Source organism: Oncorhynchus masou, chromosome 5 (assembly GCF_036934945.1).
Source record: "Oncorhynchus masou masou isolate Uvic2021 chromosome 5, UVic_Omas_1.1, whole genome shotgun sequence".
Classification (NCBI taxonomy): Eukaryota; Metazoa; Chordata; class Actinopteri; order Salmoniformes; family Salmonidae; genus Oncorhynchus; species Oncorhynchus masou.
In genome coordinates this window covers 17631771-17658893 of record NC_088216.1, presented here as the reverse complement: position 1 = coordinate 17658893, position 27123 = coordinate 17631771, and the positions used below count along the sequence as shown (strand labels likewise).

At 45.2% G+C, this 27123-nt stretch overlaps 1 protein-coding gene across 4 annotated transcripts in view; it reads right to left on the bottom strand.

The window, feature by feature from the left end:
* The window catches only part of add3a (adducin 3 (gamma) a), a 149770-nt gene that overhangs the window by 89946 nt on the left and 32701 nt on the right, over positions 1-27123 (bottom strand). The window contains exon 1 of one of the 4 annotated variants that reach the window (XM_064961993.1): positions 9768-9871. The exons of the other annotated variants lie outside the window; for them this stretch is intronic. The gene's annotated coding sequence lies outside the window, so the exon portion shown is untranslated. Of the gene's footprint in view, positions 1-9767; positions 9872-27123 lie in introns of those variants that run through there. 4 annotated transcript variants of the gene reach the window in all.

Below are 27123 nucleotides of genomic sequence, written 5' to 3'. Positions count from 1 at the left end.
GCTTGGCCCCAGCATATTGGGCCATTCGCACTACTCTCTGTAGTGCCTTGTGGTCGGAGACCGAGCAGTTGCCATACCAGGCAGTGATGCAACCAGTCAGGATGCTCTCGATGGTGCAGCTGTAGAAGCCTTTGAGTATCTGAGGACCCATGCCAAATCATTTCAGTCTCCTGAGGGGGAATAGGTTTTGTCGTGCCCTCTTCGCGACTGTCTTGGTGTGCTTGGACCATGTTAGTTTGTTGGTGATGTGGACACCAAGGAACTTGAAGCTCCTCCCTATAGGTTGTCTCGTCGTTGTCGGTAATCAGGCCTACCACTGTTGTGTCATCTGCAAATTTATTGAATGTGTGACTTCTTGCAACCCACTGTGGGGGCGTGAAGTTTAATAATGTTTTAAAATGTAAATCATTACAAAAAAAGACCCCGATCCCCATCAACCCACATGTATAGACTCTGGGAGAGACCTACTGACTCCATCAACCCCCATGTATAGACTCAGGGAGAGACTCACTGACCCCATCAACCCCCATGTATAGACTCAGGGAGAGACTCACTGACCCCATCAACCCCCATGTATAGACTCAGGGAGAGACTCACTGACCCCATCAACCCCCATGTATAGACTCAGGGAGAGACTCACTGACCCCATCAACCCCCATGTATAGACTCAGGGAGAGACTCACTGACCCCATCAACCCCCATGTATAGACTCAGGGAGTCAGAGAGAAGGGAACATTGTGTTCCTTGATAGTGAAGTATTGTGCCGCTAGTATCTCTCCCTGGTGGTTCTGAATGTCCCTTCAACTTCCTGTCCCTATGTTTCTACTTTAGGGAGCAGGCGTGTGTGTGTGTGTGTGTGTGTGTGTGGGGGGGGGTTGTGTATGTGTTTGTGGGTGTGTGTGTGACAGGGATTGAGTGAGGGAAAAGGGTGGCTCATAGGTCCAGAGAAGGGTATACTCTTCCACCCTAACGTTATGAATCCCCAGGTATATGTAACAGTACCGCCGTGTGTGTGTGTGTGTGGGGGGGGGGGTTGAGTGAGGGAAAGGGGTGGCTCATAGGTCCAGAGAAGGGTATACTCTTCCACCCTAACGTTATGAATCCCCAGGTATATGTAACAGTACCGCCGTGTGTGTGTGTGTGTGGGGGTGGGGGGGGGGGGTTGAGTGAGGGAAAGGGGTGGCTCATAGGTCCAGAGAAGGGTATACTCCTCCACCCTAACGTTATGAATCCCCCAGGTATATGTAACAGTACCTCCGTGTGTGTGTGTGTGTGTGTGTGTGTGTGTGTGTGATATATCAGCTGGCTGGCTGGTCTGTGATTATGTCACTCAACAGCACAGCTACCAGCTGTCCATGTCAGCTGTACTTCATTTTGCTGGCGAGAAAAAACAAACCACACACCACAATATACAGTGTGTGTGTGTGTGTTTCTTTGTATGTAAAGCAACTCCACAGTGTAACCGGTTTGTTTTGGGGAAGCATTTGGAGAGAAAGGGGGGCGAAGTTACGTCAAGATCCGGACGGCCAAAGCCCCAACTTCCTTCTGCACATTTTCAATAGAGTTTTTAGCAGTTTTACACTAAACTAACCCACATGTATTTGGGCAGCCAGGGCCCTCCATCCGCCCAGAGAGGCTAAAGAGGCTGAGACAACTGGACAGGTGACATGCTTTTGGACCGGGATAAAAGAACACCTGATATGGATCACATTCCAACTTATACCTCATATTTGTTCACTGGAAAGTTGTGTGGGTATAGGAACATACAGTGGAAAGTTGTGTGGGTATAGGAACATACAGTGGAAGGTTATGTGGGTATAGGAACATATGAATACAGTGGAAGGTTATGTGGGTATAGGAACATACAGTGGAAGGTTATGTGGGTATAGGAACATACAGTGGAAGGTTATGTGGGTATAGGAACATACAGTGGAAGGTTATGTGGGTATAGGAACATACAGTGGAAGGTTATGTGGGTATAGGAACATACAGTGGAAGGTTATGTGGGTATAGGAACATACAGTGGAAGGTTATGTGGGTATAGGAACATACAGTGGAAGGTTATGTGGGTATAGGAACATACAGTGGAAGGTTATGTGGGTATAGGAACATACAGTGGAAGGTTATGTGGGTATAGGAACATACAGTGGAAGGTTATGTGGGTATAGGAACATACAGTGGAAGGTTATGTGGGTATAGGAACATACAGTGGAAGGTTATGTGGGTATAGGAACATACAGTGGAAGGTTATGTGGGTATAGGAACATACAGTGGAAGGTTATGTGGGTATAGGAACATACAGTGGAAGGTTATGTGGGTATAGGAACATACAGTGGAAGGTTATGTGGGTATAGGAACATACAGTGGAAGGTTATGTGGGTATAGGAACATACAGTGGAAGGTTATGTGGGTATAGGAACATACAGTGGAAGGTTATGTGGGTATAGGAACATACAGTGGAAGGTTATGTGGGTATAGGAACATACAGTGGAAGGTTATGTGGGTATAGGAACAGGTTATGTGGTTATGTGGGTATAGGAACATTCTTGATGATAAAGCTGTGAGTGTCTATGGTGATGTTTGTTTCGATGCCAGTAAATGGAGTTAGTTTCAAGTCTGATATCCCTGGTGTGTGCGCGCGTACATTAACTAGCCGATGTCCCCATTGAGACTGGTAAACCAATTCTCTATTTCCCCCTCCATTGATGTCAGACATACTCCTCTGTTGATGTTGTAGACTGATTCACTCACAGGTAGTTCCCTTTTTACAGATGTTTCTGGGAATCTCGGACTGTTCCCATGTCAGAAACTTGAGATGGGAGGAGGAACGGCTCCTCTTTGGCAGAAAGCCCTTCACTGATCTGGGATAAATGGTATTTGTTCGCTTTCAAGTACTTTGTCAGGGTTTTGATAGAGGTTGCCTGGCGCACTTGAACCAATGGAAGAGCCCCACGTTACTTTATTGGTAAATATTCTTTTTTATTTTTCTTAATTATTTTTCTCCCCAGTTTCATGGTGTCCAGTTGTTAGTAGCTACTATCTTGTCTCATCCCTACCGGCCAAACCCTCCCTAACCCGGACGACGCTGGGCCAGTTGTTAGTAGCTACTATCTTGTCTCATCCCTACCGGCCAAACCCTCCCTAACCCAGACGACGCTGGGCCAGTTGTTTAGTAGCTACTATCTTGTCTCATCCCTACCGGCCAAACCCTCCCTAACCCGGACGACGCTCGGCCAATTGGTGTAGTAGCTACTATCTTGTCTCATCCCTACCGGCCAAACCCTCCCTAACCCAGACGACGCTGGGCCAGTTGTTTAGTAGCTACTATCTTGTCTCATCCCTACCGGCCAAACCCTCCCTAACCCGGACGACGCCTGGCCAGTTGTTTAGTAGCTACTATCTTGTCTCATCGCTACCGAAACCCTCCCTAACCCGGACGACGCTGGGCCAGTTGTTTAGTAGCTACTATCTTGTCTCATCCCTACCGGCCAAACCCTCCCTAACCCGGACGACGCTGGGCCAGTTGTTAGTAGCTACTATCTTGTCTCATGCCTACCGGCCAAACCCTCCCTAACCCAGACGACGCTGGGCCAGTTGTTAGTAGCTACTATCTTGTCTCATCCCTACCGGCCAAACCCTCCCTAACCCAGACGACGCTGGGCCAGTTGTTAGTAGCTACTATCTTGTCTCATCCCTACCGGCCAAACCCTCCCTAACCCAGACGACGCTGGGCCAGTTGTTAGTAGCTACTATCTTGTCTCATCCCTACCGGCCAAACCCTCCCTAACCCAGACGACGCTGGGCCAGTTGTTAGTAGCTACTATCTTGTCTCATCGCTACCGGCCAAACCCTCCCTAACCCAGACGACGCTCGGCCAATTGGTGTAGTAGCTACTATCTTGTCTCATCCCTACCGGCCAAACCCTCCCTAACCCGGACGACGCTGGGCCAGTTGTTAGTAGCTACTATCTTGTCTCATCGCTACCGGCCAAACCCTCCCTAACCCGGACGACGCTCGGCCAATTGGTGTAGTAGCTACTATCTTGTCTCATCGCTACCGGCCAAACCCTCCCTAACCCGGACGACGCTCGGCAATTGGTGTAGTAGCTACTATCTTGTCTCATCGCTACCGGCCAAACCCTCCCTAACCCGGACGACGCTCGGCCAATTGGTGTAGTAGCTACTATCTTGTCTCATCGCTACCGGCCAAACCCTCCCTAACCCGGACGACGCTCGGCCAATTGGTGTAGTAGCTACTATCTTGTCTCATCGCTACCGGCCAAACCCTCCCTAACCCGGACGACGCTCGGCCAATTGGTGTAGTAGCTACTATCTTGTCTCATCGCTACCGGCCAAACCCTCCCTAACCCGGACGACGCTCGGCCAATTGGTGTAGTAGCTACTATCTTGTCTCATCGCTACCGGCCAAACCCTCCCTAACCCGGACGACGCTCGCCAATTGGTGTAGTAGCTACTACCTTGTCTCATCGCTACCGGCCAAACCCTCCCTAACCCGGACGACGCTGGGCCAATTGGTGTAGTAGCTACTACCTTGTCTCATCGCTACCGGCCAAACCCTCCCTAACCCGGACGACGCTGGGCCAGTTGTTTAGTAGCTACTATCTAAGTACCGAGAGATGGTGTTTGGTGACTGCTTACCTCTGCTAGGGGATAAAATAGGCTTAGTTACAGTGCCCCGCAAAAGTATTCATCCCCATTGGCCTTTTTCCTATTTTGTTGCATTACAACCTGTCATTTAAATGGATTTTTATTTGGATTTAATCTAATGGACATACACAAAATAGTCAGAATTGGTGAAGTGAAATTAAGAAAATTACTTGTTCTTTTATTTATATATATATATATATATATATTTAAAAACAACAGAAAAGTGGTGCGTGCATATGTATTCACCCCCTCTGCTATGAAGCCCCTAAATAAGATCTGGTGCAACCAATTACCTTCAGAAGTCACATAATTAGTTAAATAAAGTCCACCTATGTGTAATCTAAGTGTCACATGATCTGTCATATGATCTCATTATATACACACACACACACCTGTTCTGAAAGGCCCCAGAGTCTGCAACACCACGAAGCAAGGGGCACCACCAAGCAAGCGGCACCATGAAGAGCTCTCCAAACAGGTCAGGGACAAAGTACAGTGGAAAAGTACAGATCAGGGTTGGGTTATAAACAATTATCCGAATCTTTGAACATCCCACAGAGTGCCATTAAATCCATTATTAAAAAATGGAAAGAATATGTCACCACAACAAACCTGCCAAGAGAGGGAAGCCCACCAAAACTCACAGACCAGACAAGGAGGGTATTAATCAGAGAGACAACAAAGAGACCAAAGATAACCCTGAAGGAGCTGCAAAGCTCCACAGCGGAGATTGGAGTATCTGTCCATAGGACCACTTTAAGCCGTACACCCACAGAGCTGGGCTTTACGGAAGAGTGGCCAGAAAAAAGCCATTGCTTAAAGTGTTCACTAAAAGGCATGTGGGAGACTCCCCAAACATATGGAAGAAGGTACTCTGGTCAGATGAGACTAAAATTGAGCTTCTTGGCCATCAAGATAAACACTATGTCTGGCGCAAACCCAACACCTCTCAAAACCCCGATATCACCATCCCCACAATGAAGCATGGTGGTGGCATCATCATGCTGTGGGGATGTTTTTCATTGGCAGGGACTGGGAAACTGGTCAGAATTGAAGGAATGATGGATGGCGCTAAATATAGGAAAATGATTGAGGGAAACCTGTTTCAGTCTTCCAGAGATTTGTGACTGGGACGGAGGTTCACCTTCCAGCAGGACAATGATCCTAAGCATACAGCTACAGACACACAAGTGGTTTATGGGGAACATGTAAATGTCTTGGAATGGCCTGGTCAAAGTCCAGACCTCAATCCAATTGAGAATCTGTGGTATGACTTAAAGATTGCTGTACACCAGCGGAACCCATCCAACTTGAAGGAGCTGGAGCAGATTTGCCTTGAAGAATGGGCAAAAATTCCAGTGGCTAGATGTGCCAAGCTTATAGAGACATACCGCAAGAGACTTGCAGCTGTAATTGCTACAAAAGGTGGCCCTACAAAGTATTGACTTGTAGGGCCAATTGTCATGAACGACGCTCAAGTTCTGTTTTTTCGTCCTTTTTTCCTTACTCGTTTCATTAGAAAAAATCTTCAAAGTAGTAGGCATGTTGTGTAAATCAAATGATACAAATGCCCCCAAAATAATTTTTAATTCCAGGTTGTAAGGCAACAAATTAGGAAAAATCCCAAAGGGGGTGAATACTTTCGCAAGCCACTGTATATTCTATTCTGGTATACTCCTTCACTTTCATTCAAGTGGTTAGTGCAGGGTTGAGAGAAAGGGTGGGCAGCGGTCGGTGTATGTCTGTGTGTGTGTGTGTGTGTGTGTGTGTCTGTGTGTGAGGACTGTCATGAAGTGTGGTGTCTCTAATATAAACAAACCAATCAAACTCAGTCATTTTTACAGGGTGGTCCCAGCGGGAGACATTGAGGTACGCCATGACAAGAACACCCTGATTCCTCTTGACAGCAAACTGTCAAACTCAGTCATTTCAGATGAGACATTGCCTGACAGCCTGTTCTGTTACAGCCTGTCTGGGTCTCAGACTTGATAGGCTTGTCAAAAGACCACAGTCGCACTGACAATCAAATGATTTCTATCCTGTTGGACCATGAACAAAATCTAGATATGCCTCAATGTTGTCTCGTCTCAGACACGGAGTGCTCCCTCTCCTCTTAATAAGGATATAATGACGTTAATAAATCATTCAACAGAGCAACTCTCCAGGTATCTACCTCATTACTACCACCAAAACAAGTGACCTCTAGAATCAGTTGAAATAACTTCATCATAATAACCCCAAAAAAATACATTTTGACACTTCAAAGTAGTGGATTCGGCTATTTCATCCACACCCGTCGCTGACCGGTGTATAAAATTGAGCACACCGCCATGCAATCTCCATAGACAAACACTGGGAGTGGAATGACCTTACTGAAGTGACTTTCAACGTGGCACCGTCATAGGATGCCACCTTTCCAACAAGTCACTTCATCAAATTTCTGCCCTGCTAGAGCTGCCCCGGTCAACTGTAAGTGCTATTATTGTGATATGGAAATGTCTAGGAGCAACAACGGCTCAGCCGCAAAGTGGTGGGCCACACAAGCTCACAAAACGGGACCACAGAGTGCTGAAGCATGCAAAAATGGTCTGTCCTCAGTTGCACCACTCACTACCGAGTCCCAAACAGCCTCTGGAAGCAATGTCAGCACAATAACTGTTTCTTTGGGTTTCCATGGCCCGAGCAGCCACACACAAGCCTAAGATCACCATGCACAATGACAAGCGTCGGCTGGAGTGGTGTAAAGCTCGCCGCCATTGGACTCTGTGTGTGTGTGGAAGGGATTGAAGTGAGTGTATTGGGACAGACTGTTGGTACTCTGACCTTTAAAGCCGATTTAACTTTAGTGCATAACTCTGCCATGCAGGTCAGATAGATGTGTGGTGTTAACAATCTGGCATAGATGTTTATACACCCTCCAAAGCTACCTGCAAGGCCACACCCACACACACTAATCACGTTGACACTTGATGGGCGGCACCCCTGTTGTAAAACAGACCCATCAACCTCATTCCCAGGTCTATTCTTCACTGTGTTTGTGAAGGTAATTGCTCTTTAGGGGGGAATACAAAGCATTCCTCTATATGAGCTTCTTATACTTTGGACAACATCCCAACAACAACAGACACAAGTCAGTCATCCTCTATACCCCAGAAGAGGGTCAGTCATCCTCTATACCCCAGAAGAGGGTCAGTCATCCTCTATACCCCAGAAGAGGGTCAGTCATCCTCTATACCCCAGAAGAGGGTCAGTCATCCTCTATACCCCAGAAGAGGGTCATCTTAGAAGAGGGTCAGGCACCTACACACCACTGACTGATTTCAGTCATCTCAAAACTGTTACTAGGAAACTCATCTGATTCATTGAACTACCAGAAGAGGGTCAGTCATCCTCTATACCCCAGAAGAGGGTCAAAGCCTTTACCCCAGAACCATCCATCATCCTCTATACCCCAGAAGAGGGTCAGTCATCCTCTATACCCCAGAAGAGGGTCAGTCATCCTCTATAGAACTTGTTCTCATCCTCCTACCCCAGAAGAGGGTCAGTCATCCTCTATACCCCAGAAGAGGGTCAGTCATCCTCTATAAGAAGAGGGTCAGTCATCCTCTATACCCCAGAAGAGGGTCAGTCATCCTCTATACCCCATGATAAGTATCAGTCATCCTACTGACCTGAGAAGAGGGTCAGTCATCCTCAATGAAGAGGGTCAGTCATCCATACCCCAGAAGAGGGTCAGTCATCCTCATACCCCAGAAGAGGGTCAGTCATCCTCTATACCCCAGAAGAGGGTCAGTCATCTACTGACCCCAGAAGAGGGTCAGTCATCCTCTATACCCCAGAAGAGTCCAGTATCCTCTGACCCCAGAAGAGGGTCAGTCATCCTCTATACCCCAGAAGAGGGTCAGTCATCCTACTGACCCCAGAAGAGGGTCAGTCATCCTCTATACCCCAGAAGAGGGTCATCTTACAGGCACCTACACACCACTGACTGATTTCACATCTCAAAACTGTTACTAGGAAACTCTCTTTCATCTGATTCATTAAACTGCACAGATCAAAGCTTTCCAACCATCCATACACTATCTGGCCAGGTAAGTAAATGAGAACTTGTTCTCAACTGACCTAAAGAAAATAAAAAACATAAAAATAATAATAAGTATAGTCCAGTACTACTGACCTGACACACACACACAATGTATAAGTATAGTCCAGTACTACTGACCTGAGACACACACACACACACATGTATAAGTATAGTCCAGTACTACTGACCTGAGACACACACACACACAATGTATAAGTATAGTCCAGTACTACTGACCTGAGACACACACACACACACACACAATGTATAAGTATAGTCCAGTACTACTGACCTGAGACACACACACACACAATGTATAAGTATAGTCCAGTACTACTGACCTGAGACACACACACACACAATGTATAAGTATAGTCCAGTACTACTGACCTGAGACACACACACACAATGTATAAGTATAGTCCAGTACTACTGACCTGAGACACACACACACACAATGTCTAAGTATAGTCCAGTACTACTGACCTGAGACACACACACACACAATGTATAAGTATAGTCCAGTACTACTGACCTGAGACACACACACACAATGTATAAGTATAGTCCAGTACTACTGACCTGAGACACACACACACAAGTATAGTCCAGTACTACTGACCTGAGACACACACACACACACACAATGTATAAGTATAGTCCAGTACTACTGACCTGAGACACACACACACACACACAATGTATAAGTATAGTCCAGTACTACTGACCTGAGACACACACACAATGTATAAGTATAGTCCAGTACTACTGACCTGAGACACACACACACACACACACAATGTATAAGTATAGTCCAGTACTACTGACCTGAGACACACACACACAATGTATAAGTATAGTCCAGTACTACTGACCTGAGACACACACACACAATGTATAAGTATAGTCCAGTACTACTGACCTGAGACACACACACACACACACAATGTATAAGTATAGTCCAGTACTACTGACCTGAGACACACACAGTATAAGTATAGTCCAGTACTACTGACCTGAGACAGATGGAAAGATGAGCAACAAATCCTTTCCTTCCTTCCCTTCAGAGTGAATGAGTCAGGATCCCCCTGCAGTCCACTATTACTCTACTCCTTCCGCACCTTTCTCTCCCTCTCTCCCCAACTCACGCCTCTCCCCCCTCTCCCTCTCTCCCCAACTCTTTCTCCCTCTCTCCCCAACTCACGCCTCTCCCCCTCTCCCTCTCTCCCCAACTCACGCCTCTCCCCCTCTCCCTCTCTCCCCAACTCACGCCTCTCCCCCTCTCCCTCTCTCCCCAACTCACGCCTCTCCCCCTCTCCCTCTCTCCCCAACTCACGCCTCTCCCCCCTCTCCCTCTCTCCCCAACTCACGCCTCTCCCATTGTGACAGTGAGTGTGCAGTGCGCAGACGAGAGGAACTGTTGCTGCATTGATTGGCTGCACTCGTTCGTTCTCCCGTTTCCTCTCCTTTTCTTTCTAACCAGGCCCTTCCCTTATCTTATTCCAGAGGGGAAAACAATAGAACACAACTTAGGCTCTCTGTTCAGGGCTACGAGGGAATGCAGCTTGCAGGGAGAAGGAAGGCTTTTGAATGGAGGGGGGAGGGGTGAGAGACACAGATTTGAATTCTCTCAAGGCAAGAGCACACAGGGTTCTCTCTCTCTCTCTCTCTCTCTCCTTTTTCAAATGTCTTCTTATAGTCTTATTATTGTGGTAGAAAGGGAGAGGGCATTATTTTTTCACTTTAAAAAAGTTTGCTCCCTCTCTCTCCCGTATTCATCGCTCCCTCCCTCCCTCCCTCCCTCCCTCGTATTCATCTCTCCCCCTGGGTTGGCAGGTTTGAACAATGAGGCAGTGGCCGAGCACAAAAGACACACAGCTGCTTTCAACAGCGCGGACAATCGAGGACCCCTCCCTTACTCAGTCCCTCTAACCCTTCCCGACACCCCCGTCCCTCTCACCCTCCCCGACACCCCCGTCCCTCCCCTTATTAACATTCACTACTCTTCTTGACTGAGGTTCAAGTAGCTCGAGTAGCATTCTCATGAGCGAAGGAATCTTCCCCTGACAAAAGAACGTTCCAGTGAAGGACCCAGAACACTAAAGCAGTTGAAGTAGTGTTCTGCATCGGAAACGGCACCCAATTCCCTGTAAAGTGCTATGGGATCTGGTCAAAAGTAGTGCACTCTGTAGGGAACAGGGTGCCATTTGGGACACTTCCAGGCCGAGCATGAGTAAGCCATGGACCCTCAGGAATGAGCGTGCAAACACTTCTCCCTCGAGGATGAACGTGTTCAGATATAGTCAACGCTATAACACTGAATAGAACAGAGACATAAAGGGGAGAGAAGAGTCCAGACAAATTGAGCTTGTCTACACAATGACAAGACACTTTGCCCAGAAATCACAAGTGGATTGACGCAGAGTGAAATGATGAGTGAGTTGTGGTTAGTGTTGTCAAACAGCTGTTGTCTGGTCAATTTGTTACCCGCGGCGGGACAAAAGGAGGCGACGGGAACGACATGACATCATCATGAGAATGGCGGACGAGCTGATAGACGATCATACTACTTTCAAAACGTATTCCTCCCATGACGTGCCCATTAAACTCATTATCTAGGCCGACGGATCAGAGGACTACTACAACACATGCACTACAGTGTAATTCAGAGTCCACAGACGCAGAACCACTGTCCTATGCGGCTCCGGAACCACAGTCCGCGGGGGACGCACAGCTCAAACACGCCCCCCCAAATTCCCACACATTCATTTGAATGTGTTGACAGCTGGAGAAATTGCTTGAGCAGCGCTGAGAATTCAAAAAAGTATGAAAGCCAACGACTCAATATTCTAGAACAGTGCTGTGTAGATGCGTGCACCTTTTGGACTCCGATAAGCCATTACAGCGGCAATCAGCTGTAGAAACAACAACAAAGCAAATTCCCAGCCCCCATTTCTGTAAAAAGGCTGAGGGATGATGCTGGAGAAATGTAACCCTTCTCAAATTCATAGGCAGAGCTATGGATGCAAGGACTGACCATCCATGATATCAACATCATAGTTGTGACCATGTTTTGAGGCTATATAGTGTTTGTTTACACTTTCTTTGTTTACGAGCTTTTGAGTAAAGCAAGCTTATATTTTGGGTTCTGATGGTATGTTTCTAAACACTTCTACGTTGATGTGGATGCGACCATGGTTACGGATAGTCCCAAGACATGTCAACCTCTCGCCATTACAATAACACAGGAGGGTAACATTTTTTTGGGGGGGGTATGATATTTATGCCTCTCTGACTTTCTCATTCATTATTCACGATTCATTCAGGATTATTATCTGTAGTCATGGTAACATCCACATTAATGTAGAAGTGTTTAGAAACGTTCTATTTACAATCTCGGACACAATACATTATTTACCATTCATTTGTACTGAGCACAAAATAATCTGAAACGCAACCAAAACAAACAGCAAATGTGTCAATCTTGATGTAGTCATTGCATGCTATGAATATCGGACCAAATAAAAAAATGTTTTACTACTTTAATACACAGGTGAATTTGTATAACTTTTCATTAAAACATTTCAAAATTATAATACAACGGTTTGATTTGTCTAAATTAACACTGGCTCTCCTTTAACCTCATAGTCATTCTATCATTTCAAATCCAAAGTGCTGGAGTACAGAGACAAAACATTTGTAATTTTCCCAATACTTTTGGAGCTCACTATCATACATTTTTAAGTCCCCAAAAAATGGATGTAGCAACTGCTTAATGGCCCTGTAAGGCCTACATCAAATAACAACACACATCAGAGTCTACCTCCACTGTAGAAACTAGGCCTTACACTCAACTGAGATTTCCCAGAAGGCCATTCAAAGATTAAAAGTGTAGTGTTTAAACCTTCAGCAATGTCCACATAGTTGAGACAGATTTGCTGTCTTAGCCTATTAGTGCACTGTGAAGATAATACTGCTAGTGTGTTAAAAGGGACACTCTGGGATTTCTCTGCCTGTTCAATGGTCATTTCAATTAATTAAATACTCATTGATTCTTTCTTAAATATAATATCCTGAAAGAATGACTTATACAAGCCTCGTGAGCTTAGTAGACCAACAACTGTCTTAGCCCATCCTGACCCAAAATATAAGGTGGTTGTTTTACGTTGGGTCGAAACACAGTCTCAGGACTGTGGCTTTAAGATGATCTACAGTAAATCACTGTCAATAAACAATCTTCCTCTTCTGTGGTCTCAAATGTTTTCAAATCGCTTACAGCATCCATCCTTCCGTCCGTCGCTTTGGTACAGTGCTGACTGAGGTAGAGAAAAAACACCAGACAATAATTATAGGAAGTAAAACAAACGTTGTGTCCACTTTTCCTGGGGTCCAATTTTCCACTAACCGTCCAATGCCAAGTGTCCTGCTGAACAAGCTAAGCAGTACTTATCAGATGAGTTTAAATCAATGCCATATCAATTATTCAAGCTAAGGGAGGAAAGGAAAAAACACACAATCCACACACACCCCTCCAAGCCACCTGTCAATCAGTGGTACAGGGATTCCCTCCATCCTGTAACTTGTGGTCTGAGTTGCTTAGTGTTTGTCAAACAATGCCAGGACTAGAGAATCAATCTTCCATAGGCCAAAACACACCGGTCATTTTCATGAAAACTTTGTGCTGGGAACTACTGAAAGTTGCTTTAGAAAAGGGAGACCTAATGCAATGAAAATGTTAGCCTGATACCAGATCTATTTGTGTATTTGACCACAACCATGAGAGTAAGATAGTTCAATCTTCCACACTGGAGAGGTATTGAGGTCTCCTTAGTGCAGTCTATCCCGAAGCTCTCCGTTAAAACGAGACTCAGCCACATTCCAACGGCTGGCCTCGCCTCAGCCATCCCCTTAACCAGACACCACATACCTGCCCAGAATAACTCAGCGTCGCTTCTCGCCCACTACACCCCCTTGCTTGGTGTTTTGGTCTAACATTAGTACATTTGAGTGGAGGAGATGGTTAGGCCTCCCTCCATTCTCTGGGTTACAGACCCTCCCAGAGTCTTCATACCGCTGGGCTGGTTCCACATTGTATGTTACAGCCTGAATTAAAAACTATTTCAATAGCTTCATTTTCTCACCCATCTACACACAATACCCCAGAATGACTAAATGGAAGAATTTATTGAAAATGAAATACAGAAATCTCATTTACATAAGTATTTACACCCATGAGTCAATCAATTGTAGAAGCATCTTTAGCAGCGATTACAGCTGTGAGTCTTTCTGGGTAAGTCTAAGAGCTTTCCACACCTGGATTGTGCAACATTTGCCCATTATTATTTTCAAAATTCTAAAAGCTCTGTCATATTGGTTGCTGATCATTGCTAGACAACCATTTTCAGGTTTTTCATGTAGATCTAAGTCAAAACTTTAACTTCGACACTCAGGAACATTCAATCTTTTTGGTAAGCAACTCCAGTGTAGAGTTGGTCTTGTGTTTTAGGTTATTGTCCTGCTGAATTTATCTCCCAGTGCCTGGTGGAAAGCAGACTGAACCAGATTTTCCTCTAGGAATTTGCCTGTTCTTAGCTCCATTACATTTATTTTTATCCTGATAATCTCCCCAGTCCATAACATTTACAAGCATACCCATAACATGATGCAGCCACCACTATGCTTGAAAATATGAGGAGTGGTACTCAGTAATGTGTTGCATTGGATTTGTCCCAAACTGAACAACACTTTATTCAGGACAAAAAGTTAATTGCTGTGCCTAATATTTTGCAGTATCACTTTAGTGCCTTGTTGCTAACATGATTCATGTTTTGAAATATTTGTTTCTGTACAGGATTCCTTATTTTCACTCTGTCAAGTAGGTTAGTATTGTGGAGTAACTACAATGTTGTTGATCCATCCTCAGTTTTCTCCTATCACATCATTCAACTCTGTAACTGTTTTAAAGTCACTATTGGCCCCATGGTGAAATCCCTGAGCAGTTTCCTTCCTCTCCGGCAACTGAGTTAGAAAGAATGCCTGTATCTTTGTAGTGACTAGGTGTTACACCATCCAAAGTGGAATTAATAACTTCACCATGCTCCATGATATTCACGGTCTCCTTTTTTTCATTTTTACCCATCTACCATTAGGTGCCCTTCTCGCGAGGCATTGGAAATCCTCCCTGCACTTTGTTTTTGAATTGGTGTTTGAAATTGACTGCTCGACTGAGGGACCATACTGATGATTTTATGTGTGAGGCACAGAGATGAGGTAGTCATAAAAAACAATGTTAAACACTATTATTGCACAGACAGTGAGTCCATGCAACTTATTATGTGACTTGTTAAGCATATTTTTACTCTTGAACTTATTTAGGTATCCCATAACAAAAGGGTTGAATACTTATTGACTCAAGACATTTCAGATTCTCATTTTTTTTTTTTTTCAAATTTCAAAAAACATAATTCCACTTTGACATGATGGGGTATTGTGTGTAGGCCAGTGACAAAACAATCTCAATTTAATCCATTTTAAATTCAGGTTGTAACACAACTACATGTGGAAATAGTCAAGGGGTGTGACTACCTTCTGACTGTATACAGTGATGTTGAGGGAGTGATTCATGTATGACCATCATGGAGGAACAGAGAACCAGTTCTTCTTCTCTAGTATAGGCTGGTTGTACTGTACGTAATTAGCATCTACGAGGAATTATATTGTTTGTCAGGAACATATAGATGTTATGTTAACACACACACACACACACACACACAAAAGGGTTTCAACCTCAATGTTTGAGCAGTGTGAACATGTACACAATGCACTGCTTTTAATAGCAACAACATTGTCAGTCGCCACCCATTCATACAGTAAATCTAGCATCATATCCATTTCCTTCAACACACAACTGTACACAGTTCCCATGGACATCTAGTACTGTATTCAGAACTCCCTCCATCAGATCCCTGGTTCAACATGATGATTTCTTCATCATTATACAGAACATTATAGATTTCCCATCCATGTCCAGTGCTGTATCGCTTCACCCCTAGGTCCAGGGTTTTTTCTGCATATAAAAGTGTTGGGCGGGTTGCCTAAGTGTTTTTTTCGGACCGCCTATGTCCAATCAGTAAACAAACAAAAAAAAGTAGATCCATTTTGGGTTCCATGTAGAACCCCTTTCCACAAAGTGTACTAAATGGAACCCAAAACGGTTCTACATTGAACCAAAAAGGGTTCTCCCTGGAACCAAAAAGGGTTCTCCCTGGAACAAAAAGGGTTCTCCTATGGGGACAGCAGAAGGACCCTTTTGGAATCCTTTCCTCTAAGAGTGTAGATCCAACCATATAGAAGAGATATAGGTTAAGAGGGGGATGTGGAGCGGCATATGACTCTCTGGATGCTTCCCGTTTCAGTGAGGAAGAGTACTCGCATAGCTTATAAACGATGAACAAGTGACTCCAAGCCGTTTCAGTGAGGAAGAGTACTCGCATAGCTTATAAACGATGAACAAGTGACTCCAAGCCGTTTCAGTGAGGAAGAGTACTCGCATAGCTTATAAACGATGAACAAGTGACTCCAAGCCGTTTCAGTGAGGAAGAGTACTCGCATAGCTTATAAACGTTGAACAAGTGACTCCAAGCCGTTACAGTGAGGAAGAGTACTCGCATAGCTTTTAAACGTTGAACAAGTGACTCCAAGCCGTTACAGTGAGGAAGAGTACTCGCATAGCTTATAAACGATGAACAAGTGACTCCAAGCCGTTACAAGGAAGAGTACTGACTTATAAACGTTGAACAAGTGACTCCAAGCCGTTACAGTGAGGAAGAGTACTCGCATAGCTTATAAACGATGAACAAGTGACTCCAAGCCGTTTCAGTGAGGAAGAGTACTCGCATAGCTTATAAACGATGAACAAGTGACTCCAAGCCGTTTCAGTGAGGAAGAGTACGATGAACAAACAAGTGACTCCAAGCCGTTTCAGTGAGGAAGAGTACTCGCATAGCTTATAAAACGATGAACAAGTGACTCCAAACCATTTCAGTGAGGAAGAGTACTCACATAGCTTATAAACGATGAACAAGTGACTCCAAGCCGTTTCAGTGAGGAAGAGTACTCGCATAGCTTATAAACGTTGAACAAGTGACTCATTTTCATATGATCCTTTCCAGCACAGCTAAAGAAACGATGGTGGATGTGTAACCAGGCGAGCGTGGTACAGCTCGGCTCAGTCATGTGAAAAGGGTCTGTGAACTTAATATGACCAACAAAAAAAGGACTTCAGGCATTAGACTAGATTAGTCATTCATGCTTCTCTCTTTGTTTCCGTCTGGTGTAACATTAGAGGTCCAGTCATGTCCAGGGGCTAACCCTGACCCTAGTTATGGATGTCGGGGGCTTCTGTGACCGTTGGCACGTTCCTTGACTGTAATACTGTGTGACAGAGGTGGATGGGATCTTACTGCTAATGAGAATGTGTCTGTGGCGAGTCAAGAAGCACTCCTATACAGCATCCTCAGTGACTATAGTGACAGGACTCTGCCTTCAAATCAACTGTGGTGTGTGTGTGAGGTCATAATATGTGGATGTATCCGATAGAGATCATTCAATTTATTAATACCAGAAGAGATCATTCAATTTAATTCGTTATGGTCGATATCGGGTTCCATTACACCTAAACAACGTACAATAAAAAAAACATTTGATAGGTCACTCCACAGGCAAACTACAATATTATATACACTGCTCAAAAAAATAAAAGGGAACACTAAAATAACACATCCTAGATCTGAATGAATGAAATATTCTTAAATACTTTTTTCTTTACATAGTTGAATGTGCTGACAATAAAATCACACAAAAAAAATCACACAAAAATGATCAACGGAAATCAAATGTATCAACCCATGGAGGTCTGGATTTGGAGTCACACTCAAAATTAAAGTGGAAAACCACACTACAGGCTGATCCAACTTTGATGTAATGTCCTTAAAACAAGTCAAAATGAGCCTCAGTAGTGTGTGTGGCCTCCACGTGCCTGTATGACCTCCCTACAATGCCTGGGCGTGCTCCTGATGAGGTGGCGGATGGTCTCCTGAGGGATCTCCTCCCAGACCTGGACTAAAGCATCCGCCAACTCCTGGACAGTCTGTGGTGCAATGTGGCGTTGGTGGATGGAGCGAGACATGATGTCCCAGATGTGCTCAATTGGATTCAGGTCTAGGGAACGGGCAGGCCAGTCCATAGCATCACTGCCTTCCTCTTGCAGGAACTGCTGACATACTCCAGCCACATGAGGCCTAGCATTGTCTTGCATTAGGAGGAACCCAGGGCCAACCGCACCAGCATATGATCTCATCTCGGTACCTAATGGCAGTCAGGCTACCTCTGGCGAGCACATGGAGGGCTGTGCGGCCCCCCCAAAATGCCACCCCACACCATGTCTGACCCACCACCAAACTTGTCATGCTGGAGAATGTTGCAGGCAGCAGAACGTTTTCTACGGCATCTCCAGACTCTGTCACATGTGCTCAGTGTGAACCTGCTTTCATCTGTGAGGAGCACAGGGCGCCAGTGGCAAATTTGCCAATCTTGGTGTTCTCTGGCAAATGCCAAACGTCCTGCACGGTATTGGGCTGTAAGCACAACCCCCACCTGTGGACATTGGGCCCTCATACCACCCTCATGGAGTCTGTTTCTGACCGTTTGAGCAGACACATGCACATTTGTGGCCTGCTGGAGGTCATTTTGCAGGGCTCTGGCAGTGCTCCTCCTGCTCTCCTTGCACAAAGGCGGAGGTAGCGGTCCTGTTGCTGGGTTGTTGCCCTCCTACGGCCTCCTCCACATCTCCTGATGTACTGGCCTGTCTCCTGGTAGCGCCTCCATGCTCTGGACACTACGCTGACAGACACAGCAAACCTTCTTGCCACAGCTCGCATTGATGTGCCATCCTGGATGAGCTGCACTACCTGAGCCACTTGTGTGGGTTGTAGACTCAGTCTCATGCTACCACTAGAGTGAAAGCAATCACCAGCATTCAAAAGTGACCAAAACATCAACCAGGAAGCATAGGAACTGAGAAGTGGTCTGTGGTCCCCACCTGCAGAAGCACTCCTTTATTGGGGGTGTCTTGATAATTGCCTATAATTTCCACCTGTTGTCTATTCCATTTGCACAACAGCATGTGAAATTTATTGTCAATCAGTGTTGCTTCCTAAGTGGACAGTTTGATTTCACAGAATTGTGATTGACTTGGAGTTACATTGTGTTGTTTAAGTGTTCCCTTTATTTTTGTTGAGCAGTGTATTATTATATTATTAAAAACACATAGGTCACTAGCCATCATCATCATAGAGAAAACAGACTACCACATCAAGCTGCTGACAGAAAATACCGTCTTAATTTTCACACTGACACATTGAAAGCATCTAGCTAATAACATCTCAGTTATGATCCAGCAGTGAGAGATCGCGTTGAGACGGCCCATGTGGATTAACGGCAAAGCCTCCATTGGAGACACAGCATCCTAAATGGCACCATATCCCCTATATAGTGCACTACTTTTGACCAGGGCTCATAGGCATTATGTATTGAATAGGGTGCTGTTTAGGATGCAAACACTGAGGGATCCAGGCACACGGACCACCAGACTCCATTAGTTATATACTCACATGCTCTGACTTCAACAACACGCTGTTGCCACATATTTCCACACAGACTGCCAGATTTTCTGAGGATATTAGATAGTGTTTTTTCAATTTTTCCATGACATTTGGAATTATTTAGTTTGCACATCTGAGTACATTAAATGTAAAAACACAATGATGGAAGATTTTTTTTATCTTGTTACGAGTTACTATTAATAATAATAATAATGTGTGATTGTTTGCTGTGGTCCTATCGGTGACTGGTACATAGATTGCTCTGATACCTGTTAGCAAATGGAAGTTAATAACAACACGTTTCCTCCCAACCAACCATTGTTCAGTTTGCAGATGGGACATACCTCAGTATTTGGCACAGTATATTGTTCAATATATTACTGTGTTAAAAAAAAATCATATACAATTACTAAGGCCTTTACATGAAACTATCCCGTAACTTTCAGTCTTGTCTTTTTTGCTTACTGCAGTTGGTATTCCCAGACGGTCTCCGGTCCCAGGACTAACCAGGCCCGACCCTGAACAGGCACGTTAAGGGTGGTATGGCCACAACCTTATTTTATAAACCCTTTTTCTCCCTGAATTTGGTCCGTTGGCTCATCTCTACTACTCAATGGGCTTGGGAGAGGAGAAGGTCGAGTCCTGCGTCCTCTGAAACATGACCCGCCTGGCTGTCTAGTTCTTATCACACTGCTCTCTTAACCCGGATGTCAGCCGCACCAATGGTGGAAAAAACACAGTTCGACTGACGACCGGAGTCAGCTTGCAGGTGCCCAGCCCAGTCAATGGGAGTCGCTAGAGCACGATGAGCCAAGGAAAACCCACTGGCCAAACCCTCACCTACCCCAGACGGCGCTGGGCCAATTGTGCACCGTCCTATGGGGCTCCTTGTCATGGCCGGTTGTGGCACAGGATCGAACACAAGGCTATAGCGGCGCATCTACACTGCTGAGCCTCGTGGTTAGAGCGTTGGGCCAATAACCGAAAGGTTGCTGGATCGAATCCCTGAGCTGACAAGGTAAAAATGTGTCGTTCTGCCCCTGAACAAGGCAGTTTCCACACTGTTCCCCGGTAGGCCGTCATTGTAAATAAGAATTTGTTCTTAACTGGCTTGCCTAAATAATGCTTCAAAAATAATAATAATGCTTCAAAAATCTGCACGTGGGTTGTCGTCTTAACCCCACCCTGGCTTAGTTTCTCATATGCAAGGAGGATTTAGAGACAATGAGGGATTGTTCTACTCCTAAACTATCTCTAGTAAAACACATTCTTGTCTATGTAATGCAGTCTTTAACTCATTTGTGAGCTCAAGCCATCTCTGGTGACCATAAGCCCAGATTAGCTGCAGGGAACTGGAGTGGAGCCCATGAAAATAGACACTAGCAGGACAGAAATGTCTTAGTTAAATATGAATTGTTAACCATTAATATCAAATAAACCAGGTGATAGAAAATTCCGTATTTACAACTTACAGGAGCAATTAGGGTTAAGTGTCTTGCTCAAGGGCAGATTTTTCACCTAGTCGGCTCAGAGATTTCAACGAGCGACCTTTTGTTTTTTTGACCCAACGCTCTTAACCGCTACTTACCTGTCACTTGTGGCCCTTTAAAACCTTTACCCCTCAAATCATCTTTTACATCCAGTTGTAAAACCCAGGAGGAGCTTCTCCACTCCTGCCAGTTGTAAAACCCAGAGGAGCTTCTCCACTCCTCCCAGTTGTAAAACCCAGGAGGAGCTTCTCCACTCCTCCCAGTTGTAAAACCCAGGAGGAGCTTCTCCACTCCTCCCAGTTGTAAAACCCAGGAGGAGCTTCTCCACTCCTCCCAGTTGTAAAACCCAGGAGGAGCTTCTCCACTCCTCCCAGTTGTAGAACCCAGGAGGAGCTTCTCCACTCCTCCCAGTTGTAAAACCCAGAGGAGCTTCTCCACTCCTCCCAGTTGTAAAACCCAGAGGAGCTTCTCCACTCCTCCCAGTTGTAAAACCCAGAGGAGCTTCTCCACTCCTCCCAGTTGTAGAACCCAGGAGCTTCTCCACTCCTCCCAGTTGTAAAACCCAGGAGGAGCTTCTCCACTCCTCCCAGTTGTAAAACCCAGGAGGAGCTTCTCCACTCCTTCAGTTGTAAAACCCAGGAGGAGCTTCTCCACTCCTCCCAGTTGTAAAACCCAGAGGAGCTTCTCCACTCCTCCCAGATGTAAAACCCAGAGGAGCTTCTCCACTCCTCCCAGTTGTAAAACCCAGGAGGAGCTTCTCCACTCCTTCAGTTGTAAAACCCAGAGGAGCTTCTCCACTCCTCCCAGTTGTAAAACCCAGGAGGAGCTTCTCCACTCCTCCCAGTTGTAAAACCCAGAGGAGCTTCTCCACTCCTCCCAGTTGTAAAACCCAGAGGAGCTTCTCCACTCCTCCCAGTTGTAAAACCCAGAGGAGCTTCTCCACTCCTCCCAGTTGTAAAACCCAGGAGGAGCTTCTCCACTCCTTCAGTTGTAAAACCCAGGAGGAGCTTCTCCACTCCTTCAGTTGTAAAACCCAGGAGGAGCTTCTCCACTCCTCCCAGTTGTAAAACCCAGAGGAGCTTCTCCACTCCTGCCAGTTGTAAAACCCAGAGGAGCTTCTCCACTCCTCCCAGTTGTAAAACCCAGAGGAGCTTCTCCACTCCTCCCAGTTGTAAAACCCAGGAGGAGCTTCTCCACTCCTCCCAGTTGTAAAACCCAGAGGAGCTTCTCCACTCCTCCCAGATGTAAAACCCAGAGGAGCTTCTCCACTCCTCTCCATCAGTAAGTGACAGTAGATCATATCTTAGCCTGGGATGATCAGCTAACGGATGATGTACTTACTCATCATGAACGCACCCAAAACTCCCTCCTATCCTACACATGAATTTACTACCGTGTAATAGAAAGTTAATACCCATCTTTAGTCAATGTCCTGTACACTGACTAGAAAATTCCTGTAGTAATATTCTACCATACAACAACCTTATATCACTGAGTCTAGCATTCCTTCTCATTCTATTCTGCCTGTGGCAGTTGACCTTTCCTGACCCCTCACCTCCTCTACCCTTCATTATATTTCAACTCTCTCTTTCTCCCCTCTTCAACTCTCTCTCCTCCTATCTTCCTCCTCTCCTCTTATTCAACTCCCTCCTACATGATCTCCTCTTCAACTCTCTTCCTCCTCTTCTCCAATCATTTCTCTCCTCTCTCTCCTTGAGGAGTTCTTGCTGAAACAGCCCATTGAGTTGAATGGAGCAGTGGACTGGCCTGACACTGCTTGAGGAGAGAGTTTGCGCTCCAAGTTTCCCAGCCTCCCTGAGGACAATGCTGTTGTTTGTGGCCATTCGGCTCGGCGCTACAAAGACCACACAGACTACCAGCCAGAGCTGGAGGGGATGTGTGTGTGAAGAGAGACAGAGTATGCATACATTGTTGCATGTGTGTGTGCGTCCGTGTGTGTGACTCAGGGTTGACTGCTAACACTAGTCTGGTTGACTGAGATCTCACATCAGCCAGCTGTAGAGAGGCCCCAGGAGATACAGTGTGATAGAAGCATGATAGGAGACAGAACAGAGCTGGCGGGCCAAAACTGAAAACACAACACACTGACCGCACCCATCTCCCTCCCAAAATGATGCACGCACGCACACACACACGCAATAGATGTACTAAATAACCTTGAAAAGTCACTGACAGCCACGTCATGGCCACTTCAACATCATCAATACACTGCAACAAAAAACTTCCTTAAACCTTCCTTAATTGAAACCACTACAAACAAATCATACCCTGCTGTAAACACACTGCCAATCAATACAGCCACACACAGCCAATCCACAGCCACGGTCCGGTGAGTCTGGTCCAATAGCGATGAGTCACTGTGTGTCCCCATGGAGACCAGCACAGCTGGTATGTGTCAGGGAAACACCCCTACTGATTAATCTGGAGCGGCCCAGTGCCGTTTCCCCCCGGCCCCGTGTGTGTGTGTGTGTGTGTGTGTGTGTGTGTGTGTGTGAAGCCCAGCCTGTCAGCTCTCAGGCCAGTGTTTAGCAGATAAACTAACTCTACTGTGTTTTCAGCATTCTATGGCTCTGAGGTCACTACTAGAGATAGAGAGAGTGAGAGAATGGCAATCTGCAGACGCCCTAACATACAATCCCCCCCCCCCCCAACACTCACTTTCAAAAACCTGATATCACGTACATACCTTTCAAATCACCACAATTTCAACCCGTCACTTTGGCCAAGCCTCAAGATCCATATGGACTACCACCCGTCCATTGGGTTTCTACAACTCTCTGTCTCACAGACACACAGTCACTTTGGCCAAGCCTCAAGATCCATATGGACTACCACCCGTCCATTGGGTTTCTACAACTCTGTCTCACAGACACACAGTCACTTTGGCCAAGCCTCAAGATCTCACCACCCGTCCATTGGGTTTCTACAACTCTGTCTCACAGACACACAGTCACTTTGGCCAAGCCTCAAGATCCATATGGACTACCACCCGTCCATTGGGTTTCTACAACTCTCTGTCTCACTCACACACAGACACACAGTCACTTTGGCCAAGCCACATCTAGAATCTCCCTCCACATGCTTTTTACATTTTCTACAAATGAAAACCTCCTGGACGTACAGATTTTTACCAGGCTCTTAAATTCAACTCCAACCAAGACACATGTGAGGGAGACGTTCTATCAGTGGAGAGAGGTTGTGTGGGCAGAGAGCCAGACTGCATATCTGTCCTTCAGAGGAATCGACACCGGTAGAGAGGATCCAGGCTGCTTGCATCTGTCCATTATTTTGCTCCAGAGCGAGCGAGCGAGCGAGCGAGAGAGAGAGAGTTTGCTCTACTCCACAGAGAGAGATAAGACACTGGGTAAAGCCAGATGATTAGAGCAGAGGAGGAGAGGATGCCAAGCTACTGCAGCACTACCAACTACCAACACCACAGCAGCACTACCAACTACCAACACCACATGCAGTGCCTTCACAAAGTATTCACATCCTTTGACTTCATTTAAAATGGATTAAATTAAGATTTGTCTCTGGCCTAAAAAAAAAAACTTAATGTCAAAGTGGAATTGTGTTGATCAAAACTGTTATGAATGAATGACAAAATGAAAAAGCTGAAATGTCTCGATTTTAGCCCCTTTGTTATGTCCTAAATAACTTCAGGAGTAACATGTTTTAAAACAAACCACAGAATAAGTTGCACGGACTCACTCTGTGTGCAATAATAGTGTTGAAGATGATTTTTATTGACTACCTCATCCCTGTACCCCACACATACAATTATCTGTAAGGTCCCTCAGTCGGGAGCAATTAACTTTAAACAAATATTCGACCACAAAGACCAAAGAAAGGCACCTATTGGTAGACAATAAACGTTTGTTTTTAAAAGAGCAGAGTCACTACATAGATACAGATGTTCTTTCTAACTCAGTTGCCGGAGAGGAAGAAAACTGCTCAGGGATTTCAGTCAATGGTGACTTTAATGTCTGTGATAGGAGAAAACTGGGGATGGATCAACCACATTGTACTTACTCTACAATACTAACCTAATTGACAGAGCGAAAAGAAGAAAGCCTGTACAGAATATTACAAAACATGCATCATGTTTGCAACAAGGCACTAAAGTAATACTGCAAAAAATGTGGCAAAGCAATTCACTTTTTGTCTTGAATCCAAAGTGTTATGTTGGAGGAAATCCAATACAACACATTGCTGAGAACCACTCTCCATATTTTCAAGCATAGTGGTGGTTGTATCATGTTATGGGTATGCTTGTAATCGTTAAGGACTGGGGAGTTTTTCAGGATAAAAAAGAAACTGAATGGAGCTAAGCATAGGCAAAATCCTAGAGGACAATCTGGTTCACTCTGCTGTCCACCAAGAAGACAGTGAATGTTACGGTTTTGACTTAAATCTACTTGAAAATCTATGGCAAGACCTGAAAATAGTTGTCTAGCAATGATCAACAACCAATTTGACAGAGTTTGAATAATTTTGAAAAGACTAATGGGCAAATATTGCACAATCCAGGAGTGGAAAGCTCATAGACTTACCCAGAAAGACTCTCAGCTGTAATCGCTGCCAAAGATGATTCTACAAAGTATTGACTCATGGGTGTGACTATTTATGCAAATTAGATATTTCTAAATTTCATTTTCAATACATTTGCAAACATTTCCAAAAACATATTTTCCCTTTGTCATTATGGAGTATTGTGTGTAGATGGGTGAGAAAACAATTGTATACATTTTGAATTCAGGCTGTAACATAACAAAATATGGAATAAGTGCAGGGATTTGAATACTTTCTGAAGGCTTTGAACATCTTACTGTACATTGTGAGAGACTGATATACTTGGGATTTGCTTTCAATTCCGGGGAATCACATGGGTAACCATGACCACATGGAGCGGTGGTAACGATTATATCATAATAACAAGGTGCATGACATCATTACTGCGAGAAGTCCTGCTGATCAGGAAGTGGAGTGTGTTAGACTTACAGCTGAGTGTTTCACGTGGGTCTGGGGGGAGAAGAGGTTTAAATGGCAGCCCAGGGAGCTCTGTGCGTGTGTTTATTTGGTATTACTATCTTTGTGGGGACAATAAGTTCTCACAAGGATAATAAAACAAGGACAGTTCAGACAAGTGTGGAAATGTGTTGGTCCCCACAAGAAAAAAGGCCATTTTAGGCTAAGTTTAGGGTTTTGGAGAATATGATTTTGAATGGGAATAAATGTTTTGGTCCCCACAAGGATAGTAAAACAAACATGTGATGTGTGTGTAGGTTTAAATAGTGGCCCAGGGAGCGAGCAAGGTCTCTTTACTGTCCTACACACGGGTCTCGTACAGCTAGCACAGCTCTTACCGGGGTGAACGACAGAGGGAGAGAAAGAGAGGAACAACTGGACCTTGCATGGTTGGTACTGAACCCTTCACATCCACCCATCCATCCATCCGGTCCTGTAAAAGGTTTACGAGTCATGCAGCTTTTTCTCTCTATTCTGTCTCTCCTTTTTCCCCTCCTCCGGTCCTCCTTTCAGGGGTAATGGGTGTACCTCTCTGGGCTGACGCCCTCACAACCCCTTGGAATGCCTGGTCCTCTGTGCTCTCGTGTGTGTGTGTGTGTGTGTGTGTGTGTGTGTGTGTGTGTGTGTGTGTGTGTGTGTGTGTGTGTGTGTGTGTGTACCCCTGGCCTAGACATTAGTCACATCAGACTACCTTGGAGGAATGGAATAAATTAACCACATGGAAACGCATAGAGAGGGGGAGAGAGAAAGACATTTGGCCTCAATTCTCTATTTCACTCCAACACCATTGTTAACTTGCATCATCACACAAGTATTTTAACATGAAAACAGGACCAGCCCACAAATAAGAATTTGTCATTTTCAGACTTTTGTCTCTTCAGATATTGCTATCGAGGCAAGATAAGACAGAAAAGGCACTATGAAATGATTAACTAGCTTAAAGCGACAAACTCAAATCCACTTTCCATTGTGGTGTAATGTATAAATGCAGTATAAGGAGCTTAGCCAGAGAGATTAGCAGCCTCACTTAACTGCAAATCCTAAATATTGACGACGCACCAAGCAGACAGACGAAGCACCAAGCAGACAGACGAAGCACCAAGCAGACAGACGACGCACCAAGCAGACAGACGACGCACCAAGCAGACAGACTATGTCCACGGACAATTAAA